Consider the following 24,974-nt stretch of genomic DNA (forward strand, 5'->3'; position numbering starts at 1 on the left):
TGGATGGAAAATTTCACGTGGCCGAGAGGTGTGCACTGACCCTCAGCCCTATACGTTTCCAGAGTTTCTAGATTGTTTGCCTGCAGTTACCAAGAACGAGAGCTAAAAGCATTTCAAGCTTACAAACTAGTTCTAAATATGAGAAGCCATCGTACCTGGCCATTGACCTCAGCAAGAACACCTGGATTCCGTGGTGCAGCAGGACCCATGCTAGTGGAAGCCTGGAAAGTGTGAAAAGTGTTCGTATTTGCAACAATAGTAATGTACAGTGTAGGTGAAGCCTTAAGGCCAAAGGCTTTTCGCTTCAGCCGGATAACAGAGCCATCACGGCAATATTAAAGACCAAGTGACCTTGAAATGCTAGCAGGCTTCTTCTTCCGAAACAGAATCTTCCTGCTTGACTACAGTTTTGAATGATCCGCTACATGAAATATTGTAGGAACATTGATTTCACTGCAGCTGAATGCTGTAGCCTTAACACTTTTGACCAAGACTGTACATGGTACATTAAAGGGACAGTGAGGAGAACTCAATCAAATTTCTTTTGTAAGCAAAATCTCATAGTGCAGCATTTCATGGCTTTGTTGCCGCTTGTCCTGGAGCGAAAGATGCATATATTTCAAAGAAATTTGAATTCGAAGTTGAGAAAGTTTTCCCGCCACTCTGATTCAAACTCGGGAACTCTTATGACATCACGGCGCACTCCTATGACGTTACAGGACGCAGTGACGTGAAACATGACGTAAACTCAGACTCCGTGATTTCTCGCGGCTAGCGCTGTGGGCTAGCAGCAGCCAAAATGAAAGCTACCGCCGCCACACGTTGAAGGAATCTATCGGGGGTCGCTACCATTGCTTCGTTTACGTTTTGCACCGGCGTCTTGCCGGCGTTACGATGGATCCCGTTCCCGAGCCCGATGACAAAGTTCTCGCAAAAACTCCGGCCTGCATTTCAGCGACCTCAGCCCCACAGAACGTGCGATGCTTTTGAGGGAGCACGGTTCAGTTAGGCGCCGGCGGGTCGTTTCCCCCTTCCGCCATGAGCAGCCGTTGCAAATTAAATGTCATAATCTCAGTGCGGGGAGTCGCGAGGGGCCAGGACAAGGTCAGTGCGTTGCGCCCATCGGAGGCTGGCCGGGGCTTTGGGGTCGACGGATTTTGATTCCTTGAACGGCGCGGTTGCACGGTGCAGAAGGCGGCGTCGAGGTCTCCCACGGTTGCAAGGGCAAGGTTATTTATTTATTTTTTTGCCACAAAAACGGATGGGTACTCAAGGGCGCTCGCATTTAAAGTAGGCGGATTGAAAGTAAAGCCGACGCTTCAACGGCTTCTGCGCGTTTCCGGAGGTACAGCGTCCACTGGATCGGGCTCTCTCGCCCACTTGCATGTACCTTCAGAAGTGCACTGAGAATGGATTAAATTAGCCGAGAGCTCGAAAAGAACAGCACCGCCCAACTACCGAAGCTATTGCATGATGTCACAATGCGCACCTCGCCGCGGAACTGTATCAGTCTGGTCTGGCTGGCACAGCTGGCGCACTCGGCGCGAAATAGAGACATGCTCCAAGTATCCGCCAGTGCGGTCAGAGTGCGCCTAAGCGGTCAAGCGCAGTTGGAGTATAGAGGGTCTCGCTTTGGCCGACGTGACGTTGGTGTGCAGTGCGCGCGCACGCATTACGCCAGGCTATAAACTCGCATTAAAGGCACACTGAGGAGAAATTGAGGTTGCCTTGTATCGATAGAATACAAGCTCCTGATCACAAAACGCACTCTTACTGAAAACAAAGCTCTTGTAAGGTAGAAAACAGCAAGGACCAAAATACAGGTATCGCCGCAACAGGGCAATCTCGCAAGTACAAGCGTGATGACGTCATAGGACAAGAGACGCCACCTTGGAGGAATGTTCCTTTTTACATGAAAACTGCGAATCTCTGAGGCTGACAAAAGAAGGTTGCGCGGTTCATTATTGAAGTAAGTTTTGTTTTAAAACCGATAGCGCACTTTTATCACAGCAGGAAGAGAGACAAAAGAAAACCTGAATGTTGGAAGCAAAGAAAACCAATGCTTGGCGGCGCCACAGGCCGCCAGGAGAGTTTCGATTAGTTATGGCGCTTCGCGTCTATGAGCTTTGCGTTCCCCGTGGTGTTGTTTTTGATGCACCTCGATTTACAAGTGCCGAACAGCAGAGGAACTCCAAGTGCCGCTTCAAGTGCTACTTAACCTTTGAAGGAGCCTGTTAAGGCTGGTCAAATGACCGCCACGGTCGATGAATAACTATGATGGCACGATGGTCGGTGATCGTACAAGGCAGTACGCAGTATAAAGAGCACTTGTGTCATCACACGCTCGCCCGGCGAAACATTCTTGGCTGTGCCAGTCAACTTCAAACTACTTAACGGAAATCGTTCATTAGGGACGGGAGACAAGGTACAAGGCAGTTAAAAAATTGTGGATGTCCTAGCTGTGTTAGGCCAGGATATATGTAGCGAAAGCGCGGTGACTTCTGCATCGGAAGAGTGCATTCACTAGATGCGCCTTTATTCATGGCTAAATCCTGAGCCGTCGAGGCGCAGTGGTAGAGCCTCCGCCTCAAAATACAAAGGCTCTAGCTCGATTCCGAACCTCGGCACAGGTTTTTTTTTCTGAGTGCGTGGGCGCGGGTTTCAGTGGCTACCATAGGTGCCGCCACTGAATACGTTGGTTAGCGGTTAAGCGCCGGCTCTGTTAAGGTGTGTTTACACTCCGGAGTAATTCGCGCGCGCGCGCTGCATGGCGACGTCACGTCGGCCAAACCGAGACCCTCTATGCTCCAACTTTGCTTGACCGCCGACGCGTTCGGCGTTTTCGCCGCACTCTGACCGCACTGGCGGAGACTTTAAGCATGTCTCTATTTTGCGAAGGGTGCGCCAGCCGCCACCGGCCCGGCCAGACCGATTCAGCTCTGCGGCGAGGTACGTGTTGTGACGTCATTCAATAGCTTCGGCAGTTGGACGCAGCTGTTCTTTTCGAGCTCCCGGCTAATATAATCCAGTCACAGTACACATCTGAAGGTACAAGCAAGTGGGCGAGAGAGCCCGATGCAGTAGACCCCGTACCGCAGGAAACGCGCGGAAGCCGTTGAGGCGTGGGCATTACTTTCAAGCCGCCAACTTTAAACGCAAGCGCCCTTGAGCACCCATCCGTTTTTTTGGCAGAAAATAAAATAATAAACCTGGCCCTTGCAACCGTGGGAGACCTCGATGCCGCCTGCTGCACCATGCAACCGCGCCGTTTAAGGAATCGCAATCCGTTCGCGCCTAAGCCACGGCCAGCCTCCAATGGGCGCGACTCACCGACCTTGTCCTAGCCCCTTGTGACTCCCCGCACTGGGGTTATGATATTTAATTTGCAACGGCTACTAAAGGCTGAAGGGGGAAACAACCCGCGGCACCTAACCTAACTGTGCTCCCTCAAGAGCATCGCACGCACTGTGGGGCTGAGGTCGCTGATATGCAGGCAGGAGTTTTTGCGAGAACTTCGTCGTCAGGTTCGGGAATGAGGTCGATCATAACGCAGGCAAGACGCCGGTGCAAACGTAAACGAAGCGACGGTAGCGACCCCCGATAGATTCCTTCAACGTGCGGCGGCAGTAGCTTTCATATCGGCTGCTAGACCACACCGCTAGCCGCGAGAAATCAAAACGTCTGCGCTTACGTCACGTTTCACGTCACTGCGTCTTGTAACGTCATAAGAGTGCGCCGTGATGTCATAAAGTTCCCGAGTTTGAATCGGAGTGGCGAGAAAAACTTTTTCAACTTTGAATCCAAATTTCTTTGAAATAAATGCATCTTTTTTCACTCCCGGACAGGCTGCAACAAAGCCTTGAAATGCCGAACTATCAGATTTTGCTAACAAAAATAATTTGATAGAGTTCTCCTAACTTCCCCTTTAACAGAGCCTGCGCTTATTCGCTAACCAACGTATTCAGTGGCGGCGTATATTCGCGCCACTTAAACCCCCCGCCCACTCACTGAATAATAAAAAAAACCTGTGCCGAAGCTCGGAATCGAACCAGGGCCATTGTAGTTTGAGGCGGACTCTACCACTCCGCCACGACGGCTCAAGTTTTAACCATGAATAAAGGCGCATCTAGTGAATACACTCTTCCGATGCAGAAGTCTCTGCGCTTTCGCTACGTATATGCTGGCCTAACAGAGCTAGGCCATCAGCATAGTTTTCTTAACTGCCTTGTACCCTGTCTCCCGTCTCTAACAAACAATTTTCGTCAAGTAGTTTGAAGTTGACTGGCACAGCCAGGAATGTTTCGCTGGGCGGGCGTGCGAAGACACAAGTGCCCTTTGTACTGCGCACTGCCTTGTACGATCACCGACCATCGTGCCATCATGGTTTTTCATCGACCGCGGCAATCATCTGACCAGCCTTAACAGGCTCCTTAAAAGGTTAACTAGCACTTGAAGCGGCACTCGGAGTTTCTCTGCTGTTCGGCGCTTGTAAATCGAGACGCGTCAAAAACAAAACCATGAGGCACAAAAAGCTCATAGACGCGAAGCGCCATAACAAGTCGAAACTCTCCTGGCCGCCTGTGGCGCCGCCAAGCATCGGCTTTCTTTGCTTCCAACATTCAAGTTGTCTTTTGTCTGTCTTGTGTGATAAAAGTGCACTATCGGTTTTAAAACAAAACTTACTTCAATATTGAACCGCGCAACCTTCCTTTGTCAGCCTCAGAGATTCGCAGCTTCATGTAGGAAGGAAAATTCCTCCAAGGGGGCGTCTCTTGTCCAATGACATCATCACGCTTGTACTTGCGAGATTTCCCTGTGTCGGCGATGCCTTTATTTTGGTTCTTGCTATTTTCTACATTACAAGAGATTTGTTTTTCCGTAAGAGTGGAGTTTTTGTGATCAGGAGCTTATATTCCATTGATACAAGCCAACTTCAATTTCTCCTCAGTGTTCCTTTGATTGGCATCTCCAGGGGATTTTAAAGCAATTTGAGTTTACTATCACATTACACTTCTTGAACCTTGTCTCAGTTGCAAGAAATAATTCTGCAAAATAATGAAACGTCAACAACTAGAACACAAACAAAAACTGCATTTCGACCACGAAGCCATCGCTAAGCAAAGCTGCTTTGAGCTGCCACAGGTTATATTTGTGCCTAGGGCTGCTATGCAGGCAATTTTTTTTCTGCTTCATATCATTCGGACAGAAAATTTCCCATTTCCGAGAGGTGTGCAGTGATGCTCATTACCATGTTTCCAGTTTCTAGATTGTTTGCCTGCATTTATCAAGGATGAGAGCTAAAAGCATTTCAAGCTTACAAAATCATTCTTGTAAGATCGGCAATTGGGCTTTGATGCCCCAGCGCCCCGTGCTGAAGAAGGAGCAAAACACAGGCGGAAGACGAGGCTGACAAAGTTCAGTTTGGCACACAGGAACGCTTGGTTACCGAGGTGCGCTGTACTAGCAAAGATTGTGGCCGTCGACACTTCTTGTTAGCACGGCGCACCCAGCCCCTCTACAAGTGTAAAGACGCAAATCAAACAAGAAGTGTGGACGGCCACAATCTTTGTGTGCTAACTAACAATCTTTGTGTGCGCACCCCGGTAGCCAGGCGTTCCTGAGCACGAAACTGAACTTTGCCAGCCTCGTCTTCCGTCTGTGTTTTGCTCATTAATCAGCACTGGCCGATGGGGCATCAAAGCCCACTTGTCTTACCTTCTAAATATGCGACACTTTCATACCTGGCTGCGGACCTCAGCAAGATATCCGGGTTCTGTGGTGCAGCAGGATCCATGCTAGTGGAATACTGCTAAAGTATGGAAAGTGTTCACATTTGCTACAAAAGACTAATGTACTAGGTAAATTAAAGGGCAACTTCAGAGGATTTTCAAACATATTGTGTTTACTATCACATTACACTTCTTGAGCCTGGTCAGAGTCCCGAGAAATAATTTTTCCAAACAAGGAGCAAAGAAATAATGAAATACCATTAACTAGAAAACAAAAAACTTGATTTCAATCAACAGATCAAAATATGATGTTTAAGAGTTTGACTGGTAATACTGGTGACTCACATTCTGTAATGCACCAACTAGCTTTAAAGGAGTATAAACACCCATCTTTTGGGTGTGTTTTTGCTTTCTAATGAGGCATCAGGCATTATTATACATGGATTACCTTGTGGTATTCTCCTATTCTCAACAGTCTTGCAATAGAACAGCAGTTCGCAATTGGTAGCGAGGTAAGGGAAGTGGTAAAGGAATACGTCTATTTAAAACAGGTATCAATAGTGAAAACTGATCCGGATCATGAGGGAATAAGTAGAAGGTTAAGATTGCGATGAAGCGCATATGGCAGGGTCTCTCAGGTCATGAATGGCAGTTTACCAATATCTCTCAAGAGAAATGTGTACAACAGCTGTATCTTACCAGTACCCACCTATGGGTCAGAAGCGTGGAGGCTAACAAAAAGGGTTCAGCTTAAGTTGAGCACAATGCAGTGAGCCACAGAAAGAAAAATGATAGGCGTAACGTTAAAGCAGTATAACACCTACCGTTTGGGTGCGTGTTTTCTTGTTTGTAATGATGCAGAGGCATTATTATACATGAAGTAGCAGCTAGTAATCTCTTACGACCGCTTTATAATATATAATAAAATTTCTTTTTCGTCCAGTTTCGGCTTCAACACTTGAACAAGGACAGTGACGTCAATGTGTGCTTACACGTCACGAGACATGAAAAAACAGCAATATAATCGCTGCTTGCACATTTGTTGCCATTCCAGCAATTGAGGAAAGCTGATTTCAACACCGCAGTAAATTTGAACAATGAAGCAGCGATTCTATGGCCATTTTTCCATGGTTCACGTGAAGGAAAAGCCCTTTGTGACGTCAGAGCCATCGTTCGGCTGTTCCAAAACTGAAACAGCATGACAAAAAAAACAATTATAAATTATTTAGCGGTCGTAGGCAAACATCACATGGTGATTCATGCATAGTAGCGTCTTCTGCATCATTGAAGAAAAGAAAACATGCCACCAAAATTAGGTGTCTATACTCCTTTAAGAGACCGGAAGCAGGAAGAGTGGTTGAGGGAACACACGCGGGTTAATGACATCCTAGCCAAAATGAAGAAGAAATTGGCTTGAGCGGGGAATGTAATGCGAAGGTAAGATAGCTGTTGGTCCTTAAGGGATTCTAAGAGAAAGAGAGCATTGCAGGGGACGGCAGAAGGTTAGATGGGCGTATGAAATTAAGAAGTTTGCAGGCATAAGATGGGCGCAGCTGGCAAGACATGGTTAATAGGAGAGACATGGGAGAGGCCCTCACCCTGCAGTGGGTGTAATCAGGCTGATGATGATGAAGATTCTCCCATGACTACTAAATAATTTATAATCGAATTTCTTTCTCGCGCTGTTTCAGTTTCAACAGCTGAACGAAACTATGACGTCAAAGTGAGCTTATAGGTCATGCGAGGCATGAAAAACTGCAATATAATCGGTGCTGCTACAATTGTCATTCCGACTATTGAGGAAGGCTGGCTTCAGCACTGTAGTGAATGAAACCATCCAGCAGCAATTATATCGCATTTTTTCTATGCTTCACGTTACATATAACCTCTCTGATGTCACAGTCTTCACTCGGCAGTTGAAACCGAGACAGCATGACAGAAAAATTCGATTATAAATTATTTATAGGTCCCAGGCAAACACTACATGATGATTCATTCATAGTATTGTCTTCTGAATCATTGGAGAGAAGAAAATATGCCACCAAAATTAGGGGTCCATACATCTTTAAATTATCATTGGGCTTTTTCAAATTGCCGCGCTCGGAGAGCCTGTTCGCTGCCAGAAAACTCACTCCTGACAGGAAGGTGCTCCATGCTCACATGAACTGGTCGCCGCCAGAACCAGCCTGCTGGCAATCATTGCGCCAAGGCCGCCCATGGATCACGGAAGGCGAGTGCCCTCTGCTCCTTTGTGTGCTGTTGCGTCTCATTTCTCGCATGCGTACGGTAGAAATCTGATCCTTGGGAGCGAAAAAAAGGACGTTAGTTATTCAGGGCAGCCGCGGACTCTTGCACTCAGATGCATACATCGGCGGCAACAACACAAGTATATTCCTTCAGTGCGTTGTGTGCGGTCGTGAAGTCTGCATGTAAGCTTCGAGATATCCTCAAAAGCATACGTGACGGGCAGTCGCACTCTATGCATTTGACACCACATAGGAGGGTTAATTAGACAGCGTTAGTTGGAGAGACATGGGAGAGGCTTTTGCCCTGTGGGCGTAGTGAGGCTGATGATGATGAGAAGGAGGAGGGAAAAACTGCTCATGCACTGCTCAAACAACATGCTGTAGTCTCACATTATCGCATATTTCTTAACTACACACTAATTACTTGGGCGCCAATGATCGACCCTGCCTATACTGACTCTCCTGTGGTAGTTGCAATTTCTGTTTGTGAACTAATTCCTGTGGGCTGTAAGCAGAAAACAATCAGGGTATGTTCCGCTCAACTGTAGTCTGCCGCCCTCCAGCTGTTAATATTGCTGCCAGCAAGTAATGCACGCATAATTTTGACAAGCGTGCATATCAGCTGGTTGAACATTTTTCTGAAGTGCGTGTACTGTACAAATTTAGCTGCACGTCGTGTAGGTATGCTATCGCTTTTACTGCAAAGCTAGCAGTCGAATGAAAAGCATTACAATCTGGCCTTGCATGTCGGCCCCTCACTGTGTGTGCAGGCATGATGATCCACACTGGGAAATTTTTCTTTTTGATGAGTCAAATGCAATGTGAAGTATGCATGGTATTTCTCAGGTATTTTAAGCACTTGTGGCAGAAGACCCGAGCACCAAGCTTTATGGCGACGACCGAATCGGCACACGCAAGGTTATGCTTCATCTTCACCTGTCGAATGAAAATGACCTCCGTAGAGAGTAAAAATATTGAACAGCAAACTTGGCAGAGCACACATGCATGCCAACCGGCAGCCACTACTTAAAGGACCCCGACCACCCTCTGGCTGAAAATGTCCTCTACCAAGGTTGTTGTGAGGCACCGTCCCCGGAACACACAACTGCAAACAATTCTTTATAAAAGACATTATATTGGAGTTACATATATGGCAAACTAGCTACTTTTCCATGCTCCTCTCCTTCCATTCCCTCTCAGAGGTTTTTCTCCCTTCCGCTTAATCTACTAGCTTTAGTCCTCCATCCCTGCTTGTTCTGTGTGGCTGCCATTTCGTTTACAAGAGTAGACAGCATCCCTTTTGTTTGAAAGTCAAATGGGGAGCTTTCGGTGGCGTCCGCGTTGGGCCTCTTATGAACGGAATGCACACCAGCCGAAGAGGATTAAGGTGCAGGTCCCATCGACAGTGATGACCACGGTGGCACAGCGACAGCAGTGGCAATTTCGACAGCGTCATGAGGTAGACGACGACTGCACAAAAAGAAAGGATGACTAGCTGGGAAGGAGCCCGTTCTTCCCACGCTCGGCTCGATGCAAATGACCTTCCCCCTTTGACTGGTTCCTGCGAGAAGCGACCGACGATGGACAGATGACGGGAAGAGGGGAACGGTGCCTTCCAGTAATTAATCGCGTCTTGACAAGAGCCGCCCCGACCGGAGAGAGCTCACCGCAGTTGTAGCCCACAGCGCGGCAACGGTGTTTTCGATAGACACGTGAATAATAATTATCACCCCTCGTGAATAATAATTATCAGAGGCCCTATCCATGTCTCACGTGGCCCGATTCGCTTTGGTAAGCCGCATAGCCGAAGAATAGCCGGGCTTATAAATTTCCAGCAATACATATATTTAACCAGCATCATGGCACTGAGAAAACAGGCCACTGAGTTGCAAGCCGAAGCTAAGACAACGTGCTGCGATGAGAGAAGTGCGCAGTCCCGCAACGCCGTATCGGTGGGCTCGCTACAAAGCTCTCTGTTGCTGAAGGCAGCCTGGCTGCTCCCCCAAACAATAAATATTTTAAACAACAATGCGAGGAGGCAATACGAAAAATGAAACTTTGACCTGACATGAAGCACACAATATATGAGAGAACAAAAAACAGAATGATGCTTCCATTCCACATGCGGTTCTCTAGTGTCCTACGCAATCTTTTACAATGGTAGCATTTAAGCAATATCTCTATACTACAATTCAAAGATCCGCTACAAAGCTCTTTGTTGCTGAAGGGAGCCTGGCTGCTTCCCGCAACCATAAATATTTTGGACACACACATACAGCGACACCTGTCTGGCTCTGAAGTATGCTGCTATGTAATGTACATATTGCGACTGGTAAGCGTGCGAGTGGCAGTAGTAGAGGCATCCGCAGTAAAACTTCGCACAGTACATACATGTATCTGTGCAACTGTTGTTGCTGGCTCAGACTTTTCAAGGTCCATTGCAGTGATTTTTCTCTTCGACATCCTCTGGATAAGCTCCGCTTTTGTTACTGGAACACAAGAAATGAGAGATAAAATAATGAAAGCGACAGCAAACACAGGGTAAGCTACGGAAACGGATCAGTTAGTGTGTCGCGTTCATTGCTTTTCAAAAATCATATGATGCGAAAAATTAGCTGATCTGAACACAGCCGATTTCTCCCTGCCTCATGCAATTACTTGAATTCATGAAAAAAATCACGAAATATTATTTCGCTCAGAGTGACGCTTACGTCGAGACCTGCTACAACGCGACCACGCAGTTTTTCTCTTTTTTGGGAGGCGTGCGCTGGGCTGCTGTGTGCTCGGATCGCAAGCACAGAGGAAGTGGTATCGTAAGCGTTCTGCAAGTGCTCGCAAGAGTGAAAAAGCATGTGCATCGACTTTATGTAAAACGCCACCAAGCTTTGCTAAAAGCGTTGGGCTTGACTGTACACGCATCACACGTTTGGCGCTTCTCAAATCTTACCACGTAGCGAAATAACTGCAAAACTCACCTCCAAGCTCCAATACTTGGGCGGGATAGAATGCCTTCTCATCTTTTCCGCCGCGCCTGTACACGTCCTTTTTGTCGCCAGGTCGCTAACGCCAGTCGGTGAGGTATCATGGATAGGTGTAGCGCAAAGGAAACAAGTACGACATAGAGCCGTGTACGATAGCTTTTGCGCCGTCGGTCGAAGTATTTCACGTACGCATAGCTCGCCGCAGCTGACGAACCCATAGTGGAAGTATCACATGTGGCTGCAAAACACACAATCTAATAACTGTAACAACCACACACACCGACACCAGTGATGACGCAAACGTAGGACGCGAACGACTGCAGACTTGGATTGGCTTGGCGACGCGCACCACACAGGGCGCTGCATACGATGATGATGATGACCTCTTCGTTACAAACCAGAATAATAAATACGTTTCATTCGTTCAATTTAGTCTCTTTATTTCGTGCGGCAGAACATGCGCCTCCGACCGTTGTCTCTATACCGCTCCATGTCGCAGCCTCCTCGTGCAGCGCATCCGGCCATCCAGTTGACTGCTGATTGACCGCATGTAGTAGCAGACGACGCGGGGCTCTACACCCCATGAAATACTTATAGTTGAAAAGTTACAAATACTACTTTGAAGGGGAAATAGTTATGAGGTCCGTGTCAAGCCGTGCCACAGAGCGTTGGTCCAACATAAGCAGAACCAACTAGCCCGTCAAATCGGTCTTGCACCTGTGACTGCCCATGGAGTGTGTATAGGGTGGCTTAGTGTAACTCTGCGGGCTCTATCATGTATGAGCTTTATGGTACCGCTGTAACCTAAATGTCTGAAGTGTTCTGCGATTTTTGATCGCCACTGCATTACACAAAGTAGTCGCTATGTGACAAATCGCCTTCGGTTTCGGCTTCAAAGCTCGAAGCTATAGTGGCGCGGGGTGCCTGATTGTGCTTTGCGCTTTTTACATAGTGCTTTAAGCAGGAAGTTTTGTGTGGCTTACGACAAACAGGAAGCACCTATAAAGTATGGGCCTAGCCGTCAGACGACGCTAGAACATTTTCAGTTTCGTTTTCTAAATATAAAAGCTCCTGTTGCGCGGCTCTTGATCATAAATAACGCTGGGCCCTTCCCTGTTCTCTGCACTGTAAACAGCAACTTCTGTGTTATCTATGATAAAATAAACACTTCTTTTAGAACTCCCCTAAATGCAGCAAGTGCTTGAAAAGTCTGTAATTGCTGCAAAAATGTATTTTCTGGCACGGTGCGTGGTAGATATCATAAGTACTATATTGCCACTGACCTGAAATCAGCGACTTAGGACCAGCAGAGGGGGAAATATAGATTGCTGAATAGGTAAATTGATGCACTGAAAGAATTTATGTTAAGAAATCAGAAGCGTGCAAGGTACGAGGAGGAAGAGGCTCTCAAAAATAAACTGCTAGTGTGCGCTAGAACACGGAACTGGGTAGCACAACCGCGCCCTCGATCGAGGTGCTTCGATCGAGGGGATCGAGGAGCTCTATAATTATAGTTTCGCAGTGTTCTCTGGCACACCGCTGTCGCGTCCGGGTCGTAATGGCAGCGGGTGAAGGTTTGTGCTATGCTCGAGACAATTATTATAGCCAGGGACTCCGGAACTCTTTTTTTAGTGCGAGGACAGGACTTCGAGCTTATTTTGTTATTTATTTATTTAATGGTCATTTACATAATAAATTTTATATATATATTTTTCAATGTTCAAAGCTTGACGCAAAGTATCACGTTGCTGTGACGACACTCCAGCTGTCAGGAAGGCAACGAAAAGGCTTCCAAAATAACTGTTTTAGGGGCTGACTCACGCCCACTAAGAACTGAATTACTCGGCGGCTGCAATAGGCTTAATTATGCGTGCTCGGCGGTCATCGACCTGAATGCCAAGCAGTTCTTGGTCGTGCTGAATTTAAAGCTGGCAAGGAACCTTCGAGATAAAGAACCAAAAGCAGCAAGAATCTGGAAAAATGTGGAATCATTTGCACGTGGCCATGATCAACGGCATAAGTCTGGTCGCACCTCGCATTCCAAAACAAAATGAAAAAGCCACGTGCCGGAGGTTGTGAGTGCGAACGAACGAACGAACAAACGGTACAAAGATTTATGGCAATATAAAATAATTGAAATGAGGAGCTTATAGGTGGGAAGCTGTACGCACGAGGAGTAATCAATTCCATTAAAAAAGCCTGCGCATAGTTTGTTTAAATTCTGCTCATCATGATCATGTACACGGTCAGGTCGATATATAGTCGATCGAATTCTGTAGGGACATGGCCGGTTTAGGTTACTCATATACGAAATGCTTTACAACTGGCTACTAAGCCAAGCAGGTCATGCAGCCCCACTGTGCTTTGGATTAAAAGAGTCCTAGAACTAATATGTGTTTCAATTTTCAGAAATCTGATCCAAGTAGAAGCAAATGAAGATTGCGGGGGGGGGGGGGGGGGCGCTTCCCCCCTCTGAAAAATGTGGGGGGGGGGAGGCAACCTTTCCCATTGCCAGACCCCTGTTCCGTGGTTCTTGAGTATAGCCCACCTGAACTCGGGTAGGCGGCCCTATAGATACGTGATCGGCACGCTGGAGTGGGTATATCTCGCATATTGTATATCTGATATTGGTCGCAAAGCCGATGTCCATTGGTAAACAAGTTTGACACATACGAGGTGTTTTGAGAGATGTTCGATCCGATGAAGCATTCGGTCAGGAAAGATCTTTGAAGGCAGTTTGCAATGTATACCTTATAGTTTTTTCCCGAATATATAGCTTTCGTTGAACTATAGAAAATTTTTGGAATTCTTTTATTGACATATCTCAAATAAACCCTTCATTTCTACAAGAAAAATAAACACACACGGGTAGGCGGCCTCATAGATACGTGATCGGCACGCTGGAGTGTGTATATCTCGCATATTGTATATCTGATAATGGTCGCAAAGCCTATGTCTATTGGTAAACAAGTTTATAACGTCCGAGGTGTCCTGAGAGATGTTCGATCCAACGAAGCATTCGGTCAGGCAAGATCTTCGAAGGCAGTTCGCAGTGTATACGGGATTGGTTTTTGCCGTATATATAGCTTTCGTCGAACTATAGGAACTTTGTGGAATTCTTTTATTGACATATCTGAAATAAACCCTTCATTTCTGCAAGAGAAAAACACACACGAGTAGGCGGCCCTATGTAGACGTGATCAGCCCGCTCGATTGGCTATTTCTTGCATATTGTATATCTGATATTGGTCGCAAAGCCGACGTCTATTGGTAAACAAGTTTAAAACATTCGAGGTGTTCTGAGAGATGTTCGATCCGACGAAGCATTCGGTCAGGAAAAATCTTTGAAGGCAGTTCGCAGTGTATACCGGATTGTTTTTTTCCGAATATATACCTTTCGTCGAACTATAGGAACTTTTTGGAAATCTTTTATTGACATATCTCAAATAAACCCTTCAATTCTGCAAGAACAAAAAACACACACGGGTATTCGGCCCTAGTAAAAGAATAGTTAACAGAATAACAGAATGGTTAGAAAGGGCCAATGCAACATATTTTTACTAAGAACAGCAATTTTGTGGACATGTCCTTAGTTTCCCTTTGAGAAGCAGTATTTTCTTTTGTGTGTTGTGTAAACTATAGTTGAATACAACTCAAGAATGAAGTGGCAAATGCTTCTCTATAATTCACTTCGCATGTTGTTTACATGGAAGGTACGACAACCTGAGCCAATCAGGATGGCGCACACTATATAATTGGGTTGCTGCATGCCTACCACACCCATTGCCTTGTGACAGGTAGCTCCATTTCTGTGAATGAAGGTGTACTAGTGTTTAGGCTGTTTATTTCTTCAGCAGGTGACACTTGATGTCTTTTTATGTTTGTTTGTTTTCAGATGGGTGGACATGTTCACACAGTGAAGAGGGCATATATGGCCCACTTTTCTTTTTGTCATTACCTGTCCATATTCAGTTCTTTAGTTGTCACGTCACAGTTGTTTGGATGGACATTTATTCACTCCATTGTGGTCTATGCGCAAGGAAGCTGAGTCAAATCTAGGCGAGAGCAGCCACATGTTGATATAGGTGAAGCGGAAAACACGCCTCTGCTGCGCTTTGTCAGCGCATATGCAGTTGAAGTTAACCTGGAGCCCTCCACCATGGCGTCTAGAATAGCTCATTAGAGACATTGTCATTCTCATTTTTGCTAATCTCATTGTGGCAGTGCTCGATGTGCTCGGCTTGTATACGAAGGCGTTTAATGGATCACATTGACCTGTTAATGGGCTCACATCTCATCGTCATCATCAAAACTCGCATGCACTGCTGGTTGTGTCCTCCTCCTCCATGCTCATTACAATGCCTGGTCCTTTGAGAGGCATCTGCCACTTCATTCTTAAGTTGTATTTGAGTATAGTAAAAATGAAGAAATGTAACTAATATTGTATGTCACTTGCTCCTGTGTTGTTCGTGTGGTCTTCGTACAAAACACTTACTCTCTTCCATGATATTTTATGTAGTGTTTTTGTGTATTATGTATGGTTGTTTCATTAAACAGGTGGTATTGATGGATTCCGTTTATACGAGGGGTGATCAGTATATTTTTTACCTCCTGGTCTGTAATACATTTATTACCTCATGAAAAGAAAGTTTGATGTTCCCACTTTTCATGATATTTTCATTTTGCACATGGCACCACTGATATTGAAGTAGTCACAAGGAAAATGTTAGTATACATCAGTGTACGGTTATAAGTTTTTCTAAACCAAATTTTTGATGGCAGAAGGTGCTCTCCCTATCATTATCCACCATCGAATGAGTCCAATTAATGGTAATGGGTATGTTATGTTTCCAGTCAGAAGGTGGGAACAAACTGTACGTACATGCAAGATCCAGCTGTGTTGAGTGTGAAAGACGAGGAGTGCAGTGGATGCCCACAGTCTGCATCTCGCATCTGAGCTCGTGGCACATGTGGATGAATTTATTTGTGATGATTGTCACAATAAGCAGACGGTTATTGCGGCCATTCTTGAACTCGAGGATGCTGAAGGACCGTGCACTTTTCTTGAAGTTTGTCCTAAAAAAATCCATTATTAAACGTGACAATGCTTGGCATGACAAGTTAGGCGGCAATACCGCTGTGTTGAATAAGCTGCAGTTTCGGGATGTTCTGCATCACCCACCAATAGTTCTGACCTAGTGCCTTGTAGCTATTGGCTATTCCGTAGCTGAAGAAACATTTGAAGACCTTTAGTGTCCATCAGCCTCATTCTTCTCGGAGGGCATGTAAACAACAATAGTGCATCGATGACGCAAGGGCATCAGTGTAAGTGGGGGACGATATCAAAAAATAAATTACACCTCTCAAAATGTCATCTGAAGCTTTGTTTATAATAATATCTCACTTTCAGTAATTAGCATGTTACAGACAAGGAGGCAAATTATTCAACACACCTCTCAAGCTTGGGATATATGTATGGGAAATTTTTGCATGTGTATTTTCACTTCCTAATTATTGGAAGCTACTTGAGTCATTTATCCCATGGACCAATGTTTTGTGGCCTCATTATCTATTATGTTTTAGATGGTGTCCTTGCTTAATTTTACTTTTCCTGGGGGTTTTCTAAAACTTTTTTTCGAATGTGTGCGCTTCAGCTGAGATGTAGCTTTGAAACAGGACAGTACTGGAATGCCATATGCTTGTCCATTCATGTGCTAAGCTGATACAGCGTAAAATGGTACTATACTTGGGATTTAACATCCCACCACGTTAGAGGGATCTAATTTGATCACCTCTGTTCTTTAATTATGAGCTCAAGTGCACCGCGTGAAAGACAAGATAAAATGTTATCCATTTATTTCATACGAGCCTTATAAAAGACACACATATTGTTACGTGACGGCAAGCTGGTGAAGAGTACTACATAACAGATGGCGATGGAATGATTTAATGGCGGTAGGCCTAGCGCGAGAGCTCCGTGCCGCGCCACTGCCCACTTTGTCGTCTTCGAGTCCGTGACACTACCCGGGGCTGCCGAGCGATCGTCCCGATCGCGCGAACGGAAAGACCGGCAGTGAAGACGAAACGCAGGGCGTGACGATGAGCGTGACAGGACGGATGAACACAGAAGAGAAGATGATGCAGAGTTTGCCGTCACGATGAAAGAGATGAACAGATGATGATCAGATGAGCGCTGGTCTAGGAAGCTTCCTGCCGTTGCTAGCTAGGTCACCTTGAGCCGACGGCCGAGGCCTATGAACACACCGAAAGGCATGGGCAGGGGCTGTGTTCGAATATGTTGGCGGCTTCTAGGGTCGGTGCGGTCATAGGTTCGAGTAGCGGCGGCGTCGTCAAGTTGTCGTGTCTTCTGGTCGGGGCAGGGTACGGGGCTGGGGTGAACGACATGGTCGGTTCTGGTCTGGCGGGCTGGGGCACAACCGGGCGGTGCGGGCAGGATCACACGACCGACGACCACGGCACACGCAGGACGGCGAAGCTCTAGGACCAGGATGGGGATGAACTCCGCACCTCACGCCAAATGTTATGTGACGGCAAGCAGGTGAAGACAGTAATACATAACAGATGGCAATGGAATGATTTAATGGCGGTGAGCCTATAGCGCGAGCGCTCCATGCCGCGCCACTGCCAACTTTGTCGTCTTCGAGTCCGTGAAATATCAGCTGACTGAGAGACGCAGTTCACCCATATGAGTGATACGAGAGCTGCATATTGGCTCAAAATGAGTAATACGAGACACATCGGCCCATTCGGGTGATACGAGATCCATATTTCGGCTCAAACAACAGATACGATAGACATGTATAAGCACATACGATGCACAGAGGGACACATATGCCCATATGAGGCATACCAAGGACACACATCAGCCCATACGAGGGATACGAGGGACACATATCAGCCCATACGAAACACATATTGGACACATATCATCTCGTATGACCACATACTAGACATTTCATCTCGTATGACCACATACTAGACACATATAAATTCATACGAGACACAAATGGATCCATAGAGATTTCTCGATAGAGATGTTAATAATAATCAGCAAAAGATAACTAACTCCTTCAAAATTAGACCATTATAATGTTGTGTGTCAAGTCGAAACCTTGGTTTTAGTTCTTTTAGAGGTACAGGCGATCGCAGTTGCGTTACAGTTGCGCAATGAATAGAAATTCTGGAATAGCGAATCGATTATCCTTATGTTCTATTCGCTGGACAAATTAAACAGCTCATGTTCGAGATCACTCGAAACAAATCGATTTCTTAGTCAAGTTTCCGACTGGCTTCCGACTAACTGGCATTAGATTAGAAAAGGGCCCTCCACAGGTTTTTCGATGAATGTGTGAAAAACAGGTGCCCCTCCAACGCCGCACAGCATGCTGCCGCCGACAGGAGGATTCAGCGCCGCGGCATGGCATGTTGATACAACGGAGCGAATACCACTCATGAGTACGGTCGCCAAGATTGGAGTGCGCAACAGGTTAAGCAAACCTTGTCTTGACCAATATTGGAGACCGTGCCTTAAAATCTCGCTGCTATCATTGGCGAAGATTTGGCTAAGGTTTTTTCGCTGTCACAATTAGTAGGAATAAGATATTTTCGTATGAGCATCACATGACGGTCATGACGAAAATATACGAATGTCGTGTTACGTCTCTTGTTTTGAAGATTAGTGAATCCGGTTTCGACAGCTGCAGTATTAATTCCGTTGCTAATTGCGCAGCTGCTAGCTTTTCAATGTTTTCTACAAATATTCCCTCATGCAGCGAATAGCATTACGAGTATTCGATGCTTCTCCGATTCGGTTCTTTCATGATTCGGTTCACTTTAGATTTGGTATTTAACTTCAATATTCGTATTCTGTTGGACAGCAAAGCTGCAGTATTCGTAATCTATTCGCTTTTTTAAAAGTACTATTTGCACGCCCCTAATCTTTAGCTGTGTATTTGGAAAGTGGTAAGTGGAAACTGCTTTGTTTTTCAAATGTTTCAGAAATGAAGGAGAAATTTGATAAGCTGATAAAAAAGGTTTTAATTGACACTGAAAAAAACTGGAGTTGGCATCCATCGACACTTTACCATGGTCTCATGAAAAATACGCCACTACCAGAGAAAACGGAGGTTTTATAGCTCATACGCTGCCATTCTAAACAAAAACCTTTTCAACTAGGAAGAGTTCATCAACTTAAATGTTTTTGTATATTTCACTATAACAATCAATATATCCACTGATCTTCCCTCGGCGGGCTTGCGCTTTTTTCCCCATTAACTCATTTGGCAGTCAAAAACGTTCTCCATTGGTTTTGTATATCAGTCTTAGCTACTCGATGGGAGCAGTGACAAAACCTGAAAAGAAACAATTTGGCCTATGTTTCGCATAGATAGGCCGTTGCCTTCAATTTTTCTATAGCAGAACCTTACCATATACCATTATTTGAAATATTTCTCCAATGATGTGCGACTTGAAGAGGCTAAGAAAATTAAAATTTGGTATCACAATTGCAGGCCTCGCTCGAAAGCAAACTGTGGGTGTCAATGCCGTTTTTTTTTCCTTCGCGCGGATTCCTGAGTCCATGCTACACTGCCAATTAAAGCTTAGAGTTGACCACGGAGTCCTTTTAGGTCTTTAACTCACGAGATTGAATCGCGTCGCAGAAAAAAAGAAAAAAAACGCGCGCTATCTTGAAATCTGTTTATGTGCGGCTGTTCCATTCGCCAGATTTGTGCGAAACTTGACTCTAGGACAGTTGGTGAAGCGCAAAACAACGCACAAAGATGACATGATGGGGCCAGCCCTAGCCTTTTTTTAGCGCTTATCGCGTGAAGCCTTATTTATGCCTTGATGATGACGTCTAAGATGATTCTGCCGCGAGTATTATCGTAAAGGCGCTCTTCACAAAGCTAGAAAATTTGCCAAATGCCCTCCATCTCATTCTTATTGTTCCGGCCATCTAATGTCATGATCCGGTTCTTCCAACTCACCAATGCCATTCAATATCTGAACTTCCTATGCTCATGCCTAGCGATGCCCCAACTTGAGGACGTGAACGGTATCATTTTCATGCCTTCAACAATTCGTTTTGGCTGCTTATCCCAGTGCCTCCATTAAAAAAAAGTGCCCCTACCTGGACGGCTCTGCAACCGACACAGTCTTCCATCCAAGAATACAATTCAGCAGAATCGGGTAAAAAACCGTTTTTTTACATCTTAATTTTATTTGGTGTTCTGCTGCGAGAATATTTAACGGTGGTCTGACAACCTTGAGAATCTCGTCAAAGCCACAAAACATTTTTTTTCTCCCGTTTGAAGTATTTTTTAACAACGCTAAATAAGGATATTCAGATTTTTTTGTCTGGGGCTCTCGGCTTGAAGATTAAGAATTGCAATGCGCCTATTTTGTGGAATGCATAAATGACCTGTCGTATTGCAAGTTATCGCGGACCTCATTTAGGCGCTCAAGCCGCCGCTGTGGCTTAGTGGTTATGGCGCTCACCTGCTGGCCCGAAAGACACGGGTTCGATCCCGGCTGCGGCGGTCGAATTTCAGTAGAGGCGAAATTCTAGAGGCCCGTCTCCTGTGCGATTTCAGTGCACGTCAAAGAATCCCATGTGGTCGAAATTTGCGGAGCCCTCCACTACGACGTCCCTCATAGCCTGAGAGGCTTTGGGGAGTTAAACTCCCATAAACCAAACCATTTAAGAGCTCATATTGACTTTCGCTGTCTTTATATTGGCTTGTGCTCCGAAAATGATATGTTCGCCTCTGGCTTTTGAGAAAAAACTAGCTCTCAAGCATCCCCACAGCACACAGAGACCATGAGGCTTTCACCTTTATCGGTCCCCATACTATCGTCAGTGAATTTACGGAAACATTGGCTTCCGAAGCAGCTTCACGTTACCAATTGCAACGGCTTCTAATGCACTCAAAATTTTAAAAAAAAAACCATATATATCTAGTACTAAAGCAATGAGATTTTTAAATCTAAATCAAGAAATCCACCTTGCCATTTTGCGAAAACATGGGTGAAATCCTATGCAACAGTTACATGATTCTCCTGCGACATGAACGGCGGGGACATTTTCAATCAAAACGGATAAACAGTCGCTATCTGCAAAAAGCATCGATATTTCTCGCCTGTGCTGCAACGATGTCAGGCAATCGATCAGTTTACCGGCAAGTTTCGAGGATCCGAAATTTGAGCGCTTTTCCCATCCTGTATCTCTCCAGCAGGCTGAGCCTGAGAGATATTGGAAAGCGAGGTTCGATGCCGGAATTCCGAAAGCCCGCTCATGTCCGAGCCTCACCATTTGTGCGCATTCGCAGATGACTTTCCGTCGATTGGGGCGTGCCCTCGATGGGCGCGTGTTGTACTTGTTCAGTTTACCTCGTAGTTCTCAAGATGACAACGCCGGAATCAGTTGTCCCTGATTTTCGTTGGTAATTTCGTCCTGATTCTTTTTTTTTCCTCTTTTCATGTATGGCATCACTTAGGTTGGCGGTGACTTGTTTTGCCGAGGATCCGCCACCGTTAGCCAGCGACCGCTACCCAAATTTTTCTTTAGCTGTTTCACAGAGGCCCATCCTCCGACGCACTGCGTGCGTGCGTGCGTTTGGGGGGATTTTAAGATTGCACGTGAACTGATGGAAGGGCACCAGATCCGAAAAACTGGAAGTGCCTCATTAGAACTCCATCGCTGATCATTAATGCGAGAGAATGGCTTACCTCATTAGCACACCCCCGCAGGGGGGCGCCTGCAGCTTGCAGGCGTCGCGACGGTGAGTGGCGACACCGCGGGTTCCCGAGCATCCGCAGGGACATCCCCGCAAGGGGATGATGGTGAACTGTGCATCACCACGGACCCGAGCACCCGCGCCTCGCCGTGCGTGGCATCGCCGTGTCCGGGGAAAAGGGGATCCTGGTGGTTGAGCCGATGCCGAGCGTTTGGACCCTTAAGGCCCCTCGGCGGAGGCAACACACCACTTTGGCCCCAGCTTCCTGTAGACGGCACCTCCGGCCTGACCCGACCGGGGGAAGTCGGCAGTCGTCTTTTCCTTATCCTCCCCTCCATCTTTTACTTTCCTATCATCTTTCTTACAACTCTCCTATCTCCTCCTCCTTCCTTGGTTTTTTCCTTTTTCCTGGCGGCTAGGGTTAACCCTGTGTGGCGAACTATCCTGGGTTTCGTCATATTCGGTTATAGCAATGGTGTACAGCTGGCGTGGGCAGGACTTGTTTTCAAGTTCCTGTCCTGTCCCCTAGTTGGGCTCCATGGTGGGCGGCTGGCACCAAGGCCGAAGAACAAAATTTTTTATGGCTTCCTCCCTGCTTAATAATGATCGCCCTCTGAAAAGAGGACGGACCGATGTCACAACACAGTTTTTCATGAAAAAGAAGACAACTTTTCCGAAGTACCACATCGTCCACAGTAAAGAAACAGAAAAGCCAGCCAGACAAATATCCCCGTTCCTTGTTTCAAGAGTTCTTACAGAATCCCTGGGCCCTCAGTACAAAGTCACAAAGTTGGCTTGTGGTGACCTCCTCCTCGAACTGCTCGACATAACTCAGATTTCAAAGCTTGCAAACATTGAAACCTTTGGCGATATTCCTGTCTCTGTTACACCGCACAGATCATTGAACACAGTACGTGGTGTCATCTCAGATAATGATTTCCTGCACCTAACAGAGGAAGAGATGCTTGAAGGACTGAACCCTCAGAATGTTACCAACGTCCACAGAATTACAATCCGCAAAGACAACAAAGAGATTCCGACAAAACACCTGGTCCTGACGTTTGCCTCATGCACCCTACCCGAGTCAATCGAGGTAGGCTATGCAAAAATCTTCGTTCGCCCTTATATCCCCAACCCTAGACGCTGTTTCAAATGCCAGAAGTTCGGTCACGGCTCCCAGAGCTGCCGCGGCCGCAACACCTGTGCTAAATGTGCCTCCAATGACCACCAATCAGACGGCTGCGACGCCGCGCCACGCTGTGCAAACTGCGAAGGCGAGCACGCTGCTTACTCAAGGTCTTGTCCTGCCTGGAAAAAAGAAAAGGAAATCATTACAATAAAGACAAAAGATAATATCACTTTTAAAGAGGCAAGAAAGCGTTATGCAATGTCGCAAGGCACTTTCTCCTTAACACCCCACACAAACTTCGCCGATGTGGTGCGCCGGCGCGGCGCATCACACCGGTCTCAGGCACCTGCCCAGTTCACACCTAGTGAGGCTGAGGCAGGGCCATCCGCGCCCCTGGCAGATGCAGCGAGAGCTGCTATGCCACCCCCAACAACGGGCCGGCCGTCCTCCAAGTCGGCAGCCCGCAAGGCTTCCCCCGTTCGGGAGAAGTCTACCACCCCCCTGCCCGCGGGCTCCCCGCGGAACTCCAGCGCCTCCATGGAGGCGATGGATACAAGTCAAAGCTCGCCTCGGTCGCAACGGCGACGGGGCTCTCTTGACCGGAAAAAAGAAAAAACCACAATAACAGGCCCTCAACAAGGAGGGACCTGAGGTCTCAAAACACTCCTCCTTAAAATAATCATGGCGTTCCTTATCCACTGGAACTGCCGTGGAATTTTAAATAACTACAGCGATGCAACAGATCTCCTACGCTCTATGTCTCCTGTAGCACTGTGCCTTCAGGAGACCAATTTGGGACCTTTACAAAAAAATATTTTTAAGAATTATAAAGTCTTTCGCCGTGACCGTGAGCAGGCAGATAGGCTCTCTGGAGGTGTTGCTGTCGTTGTTAAGAGCGGTGTTGCAACACGTGAAATCCAGCTGCAGACGAATTATGAAGCCATTGCACTCACCGTCATTAGCTTTAAAACAATTACCATATGTTCAGTATACCTTCAGCCACACCTCACAGTAACACTTCATGACCTAGAATCACTTTTTAATCAGCTACCAGAGCCATATCTGGTAGTTGGGGATTTTAATGCACACTCCCCTTTCTGGGGGAGTGAACAGACAGACACTAGGGGCCGTATATTAGAAGATTTTATTCTGTGCAATAATGTTTGCCTACTCAATACAGGCAAACCCACATATTGCTCTCCAGCCTCAGGAAAAATGAGTTGCATAGATTTATCTTTTAGCTCTTCTTCCGTTTTTACCGATTTTAAGTGGGATGTTCTCGATAACCCGTACGGAAGCGATCATCTTCCGGTAGTGATTAACTTTTCATCGCCACCATCAGTCATCCCTAGTAAACCACGCCGTTGGAAACTACACCTAGCCGACTGGCAACTATTTAGTGAAAAGGCTAGCCTGGAGAAATTATTTTCAAACAGTCTTAACGTTGACGAACTGAATGAAATTTTTACAAGCTGCATTATTGATGCTGCGTGCCAAGCTATTCCGCAATCGTCAGGAATAGTACGACAAAACAACAAGGTATGGTACACGCAGGAATGCCGGGAAGCAAAAAAGAAGCAAAATAAAGCTTGGGGAGTTTTTCGAAGATACCCAACTCAAGATAACCTCATCAACTTTAAAAAGACGAGAGCAAAAGCTCGGTACATCCGCCGAAATGCCGAAAGAACATCATGGAGAAGCTACGTATCATGCATAAATAGTTCAGTTACGTCCAAAAAAATGTGGGAACAAGTCCACAAGTTTAACAGAAGCTTTTCTCCTTACACAATTCCTTTCTTAACAGCTCCAGGTACACAGACAAATATAGAGGAACAGGCAAACATCTTGGGAGAACATTTCTCAAACATTTCTAGTTCTTCACACTACACAGAAACATTTTTAAAGCATAAACATGCAGTGGAGAAACATAGACTTAAAACAACGGGCTGCACAAAAGAACCGTACAATGGTTTAATAACACTCCAAGAAATAAACGAAGTTCTCTCGGCCGGAAAAAAGACAGCACCTGGCCCTGACAATATACATTACGAAATGCTAGCACATCTTTCCCAGCCATCTGTGGAGGCGCTCTTGAAGTTTTTTAACCAAGTGTGGGTGCTCGGAAGATTGCC

At 46.1% G+C, this 24,974-nt stretch overlaps 1 long non-coding RNA gene across 1 annotated transcript in view; it reads right to left on the reverse strand.

The window, feature by feature from the left end:
• Nucleotides 1-8,001: 8,001 nt before the first annotated feature.
• The window catches only part of LOC144116302 (uncharacterized), a 503,566-nt gene continuing 486,593 nt past the window's right edge, over nt 8,002-24,974 (reverse strand). Inside the window, exons 5-6 of the long non-coding RNA XR_013311829.1 lie at nt 10,367-10,464; nt 8,002-8,029 (exon numbers count right to left, since the gene is read on the reverse strand). This is a non-coding gene — a long non-coding RNA (uncharacterized LOC144116302). The remainder of the gene's footprint in view (nt 8,030-10,366; nt 10,465-24,974) is intronic.

Source organism: Amblyomma americanum, chromosome 1, assembly GCF_052857255.1.
Source record: "Amblyomma americanum isolate KBUSLIRL-KWMA chromosome 1, ASM5285725v1, whole genome shotgun sequence".
In the NCBI taxonomy this organism is placed as follows: Eukaryota; Metazoa; Arthropoda; class Arachnida; order Ixodida; family Ixodidae; genus Amblyomma; species Amblyomma americanum.